This window comes from Pyrgilauda ruficollis, unplaced genomic scaffold, assembly GCF_017590135.1.
Source record: "Pyrgilauda ruficollis isolate IOZ18807 unplaced genomic scaffold, ASM1759013v1 scaffold141, whole genome shotgun sequence".
Classification (NCBI taxonomy): Eukaryota; Metazoa; Chordata; class Aves; order Passeriformes; family Passeridae; genus Pyrgilauda; species Pyrgilauda ruficollis.
Genome location: NW_024512655.1, coordinates 125,216 through 137,263, shown reverse-complemented (window position 1 = coordinate 137,263; position 12,048 = coordinate 125,216). Strand labels below are relative to the sequence as shown.

General features: G+C 50.0%; 1 protein-coding gene across 5 annotated transcripts in view; it reads right to left on the bottom strand.

Moving 5' to 3' along the window:
- Positions 1–12,048, bottom strand: part of CASZ1 (castor zinc finger 1) — a 193,737-nt gene that overhangs the window by 155,508 nt on the left and 26,181 nt on the right. For 4 of the 5 annotated variants that reach the window (XM_041460302.1, XM_041460307.1, XM_041460303.1 and 1 more), the window contains exon 2: positions 3,542–3,685. The exons of the other annotated variant lie outside the window; for it this stretch is intronic. The gene's annotated coding sequence lies outside the window, so the exon portion shown is untranslated. The remainder of the gene's footprint in view (positions 1–3,541; positions 3,686–12,048) is intronic. 5 annotated transcript variants of the gene reach the window in all.

The window sequence follows — 12,048 nt, the reverse complement described above, 5'->3', positions numbered from 1 at the left end:
CAGTGGATCAGTCTTCAGTCCCACTCCCAGACCAGACATGGTAAGGACAGCTACAAGGCCTGCCAAGCACATGATCTCCTTCCCCTCCTTTGACTTCCCCCCATTCAGCTTTCCAACTCAACATCTGATCGAAGGCCCGGGGGAGGGAGTCAGAACTGTCCAGTCTGGTTATGAGTGAAGGTCATTGATCTAGCACAGACCAGGGATGCAGAAAACAGGGGAGGGAGGGAGGGGGAAAAAAATCCTCAGACAGAAGAGAGGGAGTGAGGCAGGCAGAGGCAGCGCGGCAGTAAGTGCAGGGGAAGGCAGCGCAAGGGGCTGAAACATGGTTTCACACTCCAAGACCCAAGGGCTGTTGTCAACCCGTCCTTCATGCTCACATCTTGTCACACTAGAGGTCAGGTCTCCCAAGCGTTCCTGAAGAGCTGAGCTAGCCCATATGGCAGGCAATATGTTAACAATATGGATCAGCTGCTCGTCAGGGCCTGAGCAGATGGATGTGACAACCCTGTTCTTACCCAGACAGGCTTTTAACATCTTCCCTCCCCTCTACCCAGCCCTGCTGGAAGAGCTCTGCCTGGGAACTGCTGCCTCCAGCCTACCTGAACTGTGGGGCCACAGGTCAGGACAAGCAGCATGGAAATGCCTGCCTGGCTGTAGCCGGGTGGCAGGAGCAGGGCAGAGCCCCACTCCTTCAGAGCAGCGCTGGCAGGAGCCAGGCCAAGCGTTTATCCAAGGATAGCGTGCTGCAAAGGGAAAGGCCTTGCTGTAATCCAGAGAGGTGCTATTAACTCCGAGCAGGGTGATACAGGAGATACTGTATTCAGATATATGTATATGGCATGTTACCACCAGATGCCACACTTTACAGTCTAGACGGAGTTTTGTAACTGCCTGGGAAAAACTCCTCTCACAGAACATGTAATACATAAATAGATGTGTATTTTAATGGGCAAGTTAAACTCCTCCTGGCAAAGGTAGGCAAGTCGATTTCATACACAGGTGGGTAAATTTCCACAATGATTTTGCAAGGCTGTTTCATATTCCCCAGCCCAGCTCAGGATCTGAGCCGTCAGGGCTGGTTGGGCTGGCCCAGCTGCACTTCTGTGGAAGGCAGTGTTCCCATCTCATCACGTTTGCAGCTGTGCCCATGCAGTAATCCCAAGGATCCCAGCAAAAATAACTCCATCAGTCCAAGCTAACCCACAAATTTAGCTTCACTTTAGGATTTAAATGGGGGGGAATATTTTGCAAATTCAAACACAGACAGAGCAGATATTTCTAATCCCTTTCCTACACTTTTTTTAGTTTTTCCTCCCCGCATACAAGTCTACCTTCATTAACTGAACAAGAAAACTCCCTCCAACCCTTATAGCTCTAGGACTAAACAGTCAGCTTGTGCTTATAAACAGTGAAAAAGCAATCACAGCCTAGGGATGGGCTCTGGAGAACGTGCAAACAGCCTCTGTAGCCCAAAGTAAATTGAGCTTGTTTTGAAAGTAGAAGCCATACAACTTGCTCTAGGGCAGAAGACTGGAACACAGGGATTTCTAGTCCAGAGCATGAGAGATCACAAAGCCACATGCCTGAAAGGCTAAGTGCATCTCCTCCACTGCAGTGATGTTTGTAGAACCACGGGGACCTCAGAAAACAGCTGGAGTCCAGGGAAATATTTCTGGTGTCACTAATGGGCTACTATCCCTCAGGAAGCAGCCCCTGAAGGATGCTCAGCAATGCACCCAGTAGGTACTGGGAGGAGACCAATGTGGAAAAGGATAACTGATTTGCAAGAGTCTGAACCACAAGCATCACTTCAGCATTTAAAGTATTCCTGATGTATCAGTCTCCTCCTCTTACCTTCTTGTCTCAGAGGTTCTGCTCATCCCAAGTCCAGACCAGATGGACAATGTAGGGTTTTCAATATCAGGAACTACACAAGCAGAAACCTGTGATAGGGGTCACAGGAAAAGCTCCTTGGTGATGAAAAAATCACCTAGAACCTATGAGGCAGCTTCCTCTGCACAGTTTATTCCCCCTGGATGTTGCACCTCTCTGGAGAGGCACGTAAGGGTGTTTGGTGGAAAATTCACCTGCTGCAGTCAAACCTGAGAATTTGTGTCTTATTTGGTAAAACCTCAAGGCTCTTCATGTTCCTTTACCTTATTCCCTCAGGCAGAGCTCCTATTTGGGAAGCTCTCTTGCCTCTGGAGGCCTGGAAAGGCATTGCTCTAAAAGGAGACACAAGCACCAGAGCAGCTCACACAGGGATAAAGGCCAGAGTTTGCTACATTACCAGTTCAAAACCAGGCTTTCCAAATAAAGCATGCCAGACCCTGGAGGTGTTTCAGCACTAGGAAGGTGTGGGAAGGCACAGCTCACCCCTATCCCATCCTGAAGCACATACTTTACTGGCAGACTTACTGAAAGCACTCAGGTCTGTAGGCTCTGAATACATGGCAAGAACTTAGATGTGCTGAGCCTTAGAGCATCATGGCTGTTGCTGTTTCAGGCAGGGCTAGGGCACTCAGAACATGAGTAAATTTCTCTGTGCTACACACAGCTAGCAATGGAGAGGGACTGCTGGAGCCCCAGACCAATATCTGAGTCCTGTGACTATTCTCATCTCCCCTCTTGCTAAACCTATACAGTCCCTCTGCCTGGACCCTTCCAGCTCAGCTGCACCTTGACTCACAACAGCTCTGGACACACTGCTCTGCCCAGGTATCATTTATGACATAGCAGCAAAAAATAGAGGAAGATGATGCTACAGAATCCCCTCAGGCACTTCAGTTGCTGATCTTCATTCATTCAGGCATTGTCAGCATTTAATGATGTCAGCAAAGTATGGAGATAGCCCCTGACAATACCTCTGTGCCCTACAGAGCACATGTGATGTCACACACAGGCCAGACACAGCAAGGATCCTCAGACCCTTCCACCTGCAGCTGTATGGCACTGCCACCAGGCACCTCTCAAATCCCCAACCCATTGAGAAGAAATATATGGTCCCACTGTTGTGTCATACCTTTGCAGAGCAGCTGTGATGGCAGCCAAGCAGAGAAGAAAGTAAAACAGCTTTTAGAAACAGAGTCCCACCCCCTCAGAACTGCTCTGAGTTACCCACCGTGACCACAGACATCCTCAAAGTCCTTTTGTGAAACAAGTCAGTCAGAAACTGTCCCACACAATACTTACCCAGGGGACTCCCGTGTACTCCTTAGCCAACTGTTAACACTGCACAGCAGCTCACTGGGAAGAGGAGGTGAAGAGAAAGAGCTGCTCAAAGCAGCACCCTGCTGTGTCAGCTGGGTGTCTGCACACAGGTGGGAGTGATGGCAGGGGTAAACCCAGTCCTACTTGTAAGCCAGCCCAAACCAACATCCCACCACGCATTTGCCACCTAAGCCACTGAGTTCCCACTGCTCTTTTAAACTTCATAGGCTAGAGATTTCCCAAGAGCTGGAATGAAAGCTCTGGAGAGCCAAATCACTCACTCCAGTCCTGCTTCAGAGCAGTTTGATCACAGAACAAAAGCTAGTACCTTGCATTGAGAAGTCACAGGCTTCAAGGTCCATTCCAGTGTACAAAGCCAGGACAGAAGTCAGGTTCTTTGTTTTGGAGGTGGTCTCAGGTGAAGACAGGGTGAATTAGATGGCCTCCCTTCACTTGGTGAAGTCTCTTTTCCCTGAGGAGAGTTCCAAAAGGAAATGAATGTTCCCTGCTGAGCAGTACCAAAGCTCAGGTGAATCACAAGTACAAGCAGTGACGCCAGCCTCAAACGCTGCAGCCACCCACAGACCCGAGCCCTTGGTCACACACAACAGGCCAGCAAGGCAAGGCAAGGCATTTCATGCCCTCCTGAACACGCTCATCTCCATCTCCTTGTCTGCCACGCGTGGTACTAGCAACTCAAAAGCCAAGGTACAAACCACCCAGACTATTCGGTGGGCCATATACTCCAACTTTCCCCAGAAAAAAACCAGGTCAGAAGCAGCCTATAGTACTAAGCCACTTAGAGCAAAGAGCTTCCATCTGCAGCCAGTTAAGCGTTCCTGCCCACGTGAGCTCTGCTGCCATCCCTCCTCTGGGGGGAATCCAGAAGCACAGAACTCCTTGTCCACCCCCACATCAAATCTCATGCCCAAAAATGTTACACATACAACCAGATGAGACAAAGGAGAATTATTATTTGCAGTTTAGTGAGGCCCACAGTAATTAAGGGACTTGTCAAAGCTCACTTGGCAAATCTGAGGCAGAACTGGGAACTACAGCTAAATCTCTCAAATTTTGGTTTAAGAGCTGGACTGCAAAAGTCCTGTGCTCCTTGGCTGTTATACTGCTACCTTTGCAACAGGTTTTCACCCTTCACCCTGCTCTTCCTAGACAGTTAAGACAATTCCCTTCTACTCCTGCATTGAAGGAAATGAACAAATGCACAGATTAAAATAAAATAACTTTTACCTTACTTCCAAAATTATAAAATGTCTCAGCTCTAACCTTTGTCAGAAGCTCAGAAGCTTCAGGCTCTTCTATGAGGTGGGATTTGTAGACTGGAGGGTTCTGTTGTTGGTGGTTTTTTTAAAATTTCCATCAGACAATAATAAAAGAAGCAAAACAAAAGAGGGCTGTTGAGATCAACTTGTGATAGGTGTCTGGCCAAAGAAAATGGAGCCAAAGAAGTCAGAACCCTGCAACCAGCAACCTTTGTGTCAATTTAAGCAAATATTGTGGCGTTTCCATGGCAATTCCTGTTTTGAATATCCACTACACTCACTTTTTAAAGGGCTTTTCCTGTTTGTGTTTCAACTTCAAAACCTGTAAATATTTTCAGCCTTAACACATCCCGACCTCCCCCAGCCTCTGAAATGAGATACCATCAATGCTCTGTCATGAGGTCTGCTGTCTGCAGTACCCCAAAGCTGTGAAAACTCATGGCAGAGGCAGGGTGGCAGCCCAGGACAGCCGGGGACAGCAGAGGCTTGGCTGGCCTTTGACACACTCTTGGTGCCAGCCCCCACAGCTGCAGGTACAGGAGCCCGTGCCGTGCTTCTCCAAAACTGATGAGTGAAAAGAGCTATCGCAAACACTCAGCTCTGACAGCATCAGCCCAAGGCGAGCAGCAGGCAGCAGTTTTTTGCCAGTCTCCTTCCACCCCACTCTGCCAGCTCAGGCTGCCTCTGAGCCCCACTCCAGCTGCAGTTTCTGCTGGGAGGCTCCTCCTGTGCCCTGCTCACACAGCCCCGAGCTGCCCCCTGCCCTGACCCGGCTCTCCTCCCTTCCCTTCCACCTCAGCCGAGCTAAGGCTGTCACTCACTCTGATTTATGGGATGCTGCGTCATGTGCAAGTGAGAATGAAGAGTCAACTTTGTCCTCACTTGTGACCTGGGCGAGGGTGTAAATTCCCCAGCGTCCTCAGCAGCAGCCTGCAGGTCCCTGCTGCATTGCTCTATCCCTGCTGCACCAACACAGGGCCCACGGGGAAAAGTCCTGGGGAAGGAGCCCCAGTCAGCTGCTGGTGTCACTTGTCACATCTGAGCATCAGGAGCCTGCTGCTAACCCTCTCCCCAAAGAATAAAGCTGCCCCTGCAACTAATGCTGGGTTGGAGGAGGGGGGTGGTCTTTGGCATGGGTGGAGGTGCACGAAAACACCTCCTGCTGCACGTCAGAGACACCTTACGGACTTTCATCCCCAAGTCCCCAACTCTGAAAGCTTCGGCCTGTCCTGCTGGAATACTGCCCTTCCTAGTAGCCATGGGAGTGCACTGGTTAATTGTGAGTTTCCTGGCTGTGATGGATTTGTGCCAGGCCTCCAATGCTAGCTTCGTGTAATTTTTGGGAAGTCAATTTCCTTTTTTTTTTTGGTTTTTTTGGTTTTGGGTTTTTTTTGGTTTTTTGTTTTTTTTTTTTTTTGTTTATTTTGTTTTGTTTGCTTTGTTGTTGGGGTGGGTTTTTTTGTTTTGTTTTTTTTTATTATTATTTTTTTTGTTCAAGGTTCTTTTTTAAACTGAAAAGTACAAGCATTTGAATGGGTGTCAGGATAAGGCTATCCATCCATGGGCTGCAGCTTCCCAAGAGCATTTTATAGGCACCGTGGCACCTCAGAGAACAGCCATGGAAACAAACACAAGTGACTCCAGAGCTGTTATGTCAAATGCCCACAGCAGCAGCTCCTGGGTGCGCTCCTGTCCTCCCATGAGCATCACTCCTCGCTCCTGACCACCTCTCCTACAATGCTGGGTGCTTCTGGCACCACCAGCAGATGAGGCACAATGCCTGCTGTCCTGGCCAGCTTCCAGCTCAGGTAATTACATCCTACAGGAGTTTCAGCTGGATATTTTATCCCTTCTTCACTTCCGGCCCTGAGCTGCTTCAGTGGGAGTTGCTAAAACTCTATCCAGATCCACCCCGGACGTGAGTGCGTGGAGGGAATTCTGTGCATCCCAACAGGTCCCAAGAGCCCGGTGTTTCAGCAAACAACCTCTAAAAACATGTGACAGCATACCTGCTTGTGTACATCCCGTAACACCCCCACCTAAGAACAAGGTGCAGAGCTGGGAAAACAACTGCCCTGCCACACCAGAAACCAACAATTTCTGCAGACGTGTGCTGAACTCTGCCCAATTGTGGAGCACGATTTGGGACATGGACACTGGCTCCTGTCCTTTGCTAAAGTGAGAACTTTCCTCCCATCATCTCCCAGGCTTGGCAGAATTAAACTTGCGGTGGCAGTGGTGCGAGGCTGAAGCCACAGCTGCTGGTCAGCCTTTGTCAGTGGCATTACGTGCTGCAAGGGACACCGGAGATTTTGGATGCACAGGAGAAAACACACCAGGTTTAGAGCAGCCATGAGAATGGGCCTAGGGTCCATGGCAGGCCAGGTCAGCAGGTGTCAGTGAGCAGGAAACCCTGGCAGGGTGACACTCTCACCAGTTCCTGACAACACGTGCTCCAAGGCGCAGGCAGAGAGGCGGGTCCCCCTCCCTCCCGAGGGAGCAGCGTTTTGGCATTTGCCACGGCCACAAGAATTCAGAGCCCTTCCAAGCTGTCCAAGACATTTGGAAATGATGTGCTGACCCACCCTCCACTCAGTACAGCCCAAGAGTCCCCAGGCTTGTAAGTGGGCTCTACCTAACCTCTGTTCAGTGCCCTCTTTGTCTTATTCTTTCAGCAGATTCTGCACCAGATGCTCACCTGGTGTAAAATCAGTACAGTTTCGGTGGCTTTAGTGAAGTCATGCCAATTTAAATGAGTTGAGGATCCGGCCCTCCAAGTTACTTGAGTTGCCAGTTCTTCCTTTGGATAATCCTGAGGGTGATTTCACAGCAAGCAGCAGCACAGGCCCAGCCAGCCTGGCAGGATCAGCTGTGCTTTCCTACCTCCCCTCTACCCCTCCACCTTCCCTGGCCCAAGTCAGGCAGTCCCTGCTGTGAGACCCTGCTGCCAACAATGCTGGGCCCACCATCATCTGCTTTGTGTACCGAGTTTCCTTCTCTCTGTTGCTTAATTAAACATAGATACAGCACAGAGTAAATTACTCTGGGCTTTTGATCAGGGCTTTCTACTTGCTTTTTGCAGGAGAGTTTTTGCCTTTACAGAGCACTATGTCACATCTTGCCAAGTATTTGGAGAGGGTGCTGGTCGCTTGTCCAGCAGCAAACCCCAACCAGTTTAGGCTGACTGTGAAACAGCATGTCTTTAGAAGAAACTAAACACTGTCTTCCCCTCTCTCTACTCTCACAGTCTCTACTCCAAGAAATGTAAAGAGCCCATCGCTGCCTGGCAGCTGCTGAAGGAGCAGCCACGAATCCCCTCCTCACCCTCAGCTTCACCGCTGTCCTGCCACCCTCAGCAGGTCCCAGCGTGAGGGAAATGGGCAATGCAGGCACAGGGAACACGGCAAGGCTGCAGCAGGTACTGCACGTGCAGTAACTTTACATGCTCTGCCCTCACAAGTCCTTTGCTATCCCCCCAGAGCAATTTTCTAGGCAACAGCATGGTTGCATTCCCTCCTCTATCTCCTAATAAATATCATGCTAAGCAAGATGAGTATCTTCTTCCCAGACCAAGCAGCATGACCCACTTTCTGAATCAGGGCAGATGCAATTGGGCCCTGGAGTCCTGGACCCCTCCCAAAGCACAGAGATTTTGTAACAATTACAGCAAGAAGCAGAAGGAATAGTAAAATAATAAGTGATCAAAGAGTGCATGGTGGAGTTGAAGCTGTGGGGTAAGTACTGCTCCTTGCCATCCTGTGCTCTGACATTTTCCTAGGACACTGAGGCAAGAGCTGACATTCACACAACCTCTCTCCTCCACGTTCCTCAAAAGTAACAGGTCCAATGTCAAATTCTGGGCTCAGGCAAGCCAACTGTTGCCCTCCCTGCACATCCACTCTGATTCTTCCCCTTCTTTTTTCCCTTCTGCACAGCAGAGCAGGAATAGAGGATTCACATTCCAGCAGTGCCAATCCCCCCTTGCCCAGAAATACACACACAAATATCCCACCCTGCCCCAGCGATAACCTTGAGGCTTTTAACAAAGCAGCTGTGCCCAGGGTCCCAGCACTGTCCTGGCTTGTGGGCCAGCTTCCCAGTGGCCCAGGAGCTTGCAGGGGTGTCACTGCCTCTGCCCCCTCGCCCCCAAGTCTCTCATGACCCAGAGGTTCCAGACCTGCTGCTCATAGTGGGGAGGCTTGAGCTGGGATCCTTTACAGGTGCAGTAAAACCTAAAGCCCCTGCAGAAGACTCGTGCTCTGGGCCAAGCCCAGCCTGGCTCACTAGAGAGGAGTGGCCAGGGATCCTGATCCCAGCAGTACTATTCTGTTTGGAGATGCTCCATTTTTCCACAGAACAACCCTGTACTTTCCCAGATGTAGATGGGATCAGATTATGACCCAATGGGCATGGAAAACAATTAAAAGGTGGGGGGTGAACGCCAGTAGTGCTTTCATTACTTGAATCCACAAAGAAAACTTCCCTCCCAGGGGAGCATTAAGTCTCCATGGCCAAAAAGCCAAAAAGCATATAGAAAATCCCAAAGAGGACAATATGCCAGTGCCCAGACTGAGTCCTGGGCCATGCTCAGCCCTTGGGGCACACAAACCCACAAGCATCTCTGCCCAGGGGTGCTGGGACACCCACCAAAGGGTCACTGCCCTGAAAAGCTCAGTGGCAAACACCTGGGAGTGTCAGAGCAGAAGCCCAGCACTCTGAACAAGACGAGACTCCTGTGCCAGGGCTGCACAAACAGCAAAGACAGCACTCAAAGCAAGTCTGAGACAGGAGCCACAGACAGGGAAAGGAGCAGAGCCACTGCTCGGGAGTTTCTTCCCTGCTCACTGCCTACCTGCTGGAACACACCACCATCCAGCCAACAGCACAAAACACACACTAATGGGGGCTCTGACCAGCACCAACAGCTGCCTTTGATGTTTGACATGGTGAGATAAAGCAAAAGTAACTTTTAAAGGATTTCCATGACATTTTTTCTTCCCAGTTAAGTGAAAGAATTTTAAAAAGAAACAGAAAAAGAAGACCCTTTCACCCAAACTTCAGAGATAAAAAGAGAGGGAAAAAATCTTAATCTTAATTCAAAATCCTATTTGATGTGTCGTGGCATGAAAATGTTTTTCACTGCATTTTTTCAGTGTGATCTCATGCACCCTGCAAACGGGGTACGCCCAAAACACCAGGTATTTTATGGGACACAAACAGAACACAAACACACAATTAAAAAAAAAAAGGGATTGGTAAATATTTAAATTAATCTGAGCTGGCATCTGTGCAGCCTCCCCTCCCAGAGAGAGGGATGTTTGCAGCTTTGAAAAAAATAAAAGTGAATAACATGACCTTTTCCTTCATGTTTGTTAGCTCACTGCAGCTTGGTGAGTTGGGGCAGCCCAGGCACCTCCCAAACGAAGTCCAACAAGTGCAGCTGGGGCTGCTCCCCTGCCTGGCTCCAGGGGCTGGAGGGGACAGAGCTGGTGGGGGAATTGCTTCAACCTGTTTGCAGTCTCACGCAGTAATGCATGGGTCTTGTTGTGTTTGGTTTGGTTATTTTTTTCTTTCCAGTTTAATTGTTGGAGGAGTTTATGAAGCTGTTTGCCAAAAAACAATCGACTCCAGGGAGCCAGCTTACACAAAAAGGGTGTGCCGCCCGAGTGAGGCTGTGGAGCCATGGAAACCACCACCTTTTGCATTTGCCCAGGTGAAGCCAAAGCTTGGTGGATGTCTTGTGAAATCAGCAGGGATCTGCAAGGAAGTGAAACACACGCAACTGCGCGTTCAGCACTCAGAAGGGTGGTCCCGTTCACCAGCAGCACAATCTCCCACGAGCAAGGGCCAGTGTTCACGCCTCAGCACAGCTGGTTATCTCACAGGTCACACAGACACACCAGCGAATGCACAAGGTGTTCCAAGCAGGCCTGGAGCACCTGTGCTCCTCCAGGCTCTGGAGGGGCAGGGCTGCCCAGCAGCACACGCAGAGTGCCCTGGCAAAACTCACCCAAATGGCTGTGTGACCAGGGAACTGGGAACCTGCAGGCACGGGTGGAAAAAGGGCACCCTGCAGCACAAGAAAATATCCCAGAAGCAGAGATTGTGCTTTAGGTGCTCGATGTGACCTGCAGGAGAGCAGCTGGCGGTGGTGGCAGGCAGGGGATGATGAGGGGACGAGGGGTGTCCCCCCACATTTCTCTGCAGCAGTGGCGTACGAGGACTGTGCCACACAGGACCCCGTGTCCAGACATAGATGAGCATTTGGCAGGGGGATGTTTGTCTTGTGGGTGGCTGGAGGGGGACCCTGGCTGCATTCTTTTCAGTCTTAGAAAAGAAAACAGAGAATTCCTCAGGAGCACTGGCTGCTGGCCTGACTGACAGAAAACAAGCCAGGAACAAAGCACAGAGAAGGGATTTTACAGCCACCCAGCTCCTGTGTGTCTGCTCCAGAACTCTCCTGCCACCACTGGGAAATGGAAGAGTGCCCTGAACTGTGGTTCTTTTCAAAGGGGTAACATCCATTATTCTCCATTGCCAGCTGCTGAAAGCGTGCTGATGGCATTTCAGGTTACAGGATTTCAAGCACTCTTGTGGAATACAGGCAGGGAAATGAGCAGAGGACAAAACCTTACCAAGCCAACTCCTGGACAGAGCATTGTGTGACATATGGTACAACCTGGAAAAAATAAATGGGCACAGGAAGTCCACTGGAACAAAATTCAAGGATCATCCTCAAAATCAGAACTGGCCAGAGCCAGGTGAGAAGCCAGAAGTTTCTTTGGCTGGTTTGACTTCAGTGTGTCACACTAACAGTGGGATGATTCAATCCTGGCACTTGTCTTACATGAAGCCAAAGGACCCTGACCACAAACCCCAACAAGAATTAGTTCCCGTGCTCCATGAACCCTGCAGAGAGAAGTACTGACCCCTCAGCACAGGAGAGAGGAGGGCAATGACCTTTCCCTTGGTGCAGGGAAGGAGGGAAACCTTGCAAAGCCCATCACTACTTTTATGATTCACTGTTGGCCTCCACACATATATTTACACCAGATCCAAATGTGTCACCAAATGCAATGACCTGGCTTTCCCCCATTCATTCCCTGGCCATTTCCCAGGCCCTCATTCTCCCCTTTTGTTCAAGAATCCCAAAGTAGGTGCCAGACAGACACATGTGAATTACTAAGTGGAAGGTCCTTGGGGTGACCTCCCAGAGAAGGCAGAACTTGTGGCACAGGGCAGGACTCTGCAAGAGCACCCAAGCCTTCCAGCCACTGTCTGCACCTCTGAGCTGTCCCTTGGCCTAGCCCATGGCCACTGCAGAGTCTGCTGCTCCCCAAGGGCACCTGAAAGGAACAAGGGGGGCTCCCTGGGCAGGTTCCCCCAAGGGGGACCGCGGGAAGGGCCCAGCAGATCCACAAAGCAGGAAAATGCCGGTAAGGCTTGGTGCGTCAGCCCTTCTGGCATCGACCTCCCAAACTCATTCAAATATTTCCCTTTTTTTTTTTTAATTTAATGTTCCCTATAATTCATCTGTCCCAAAAGATAATCAATA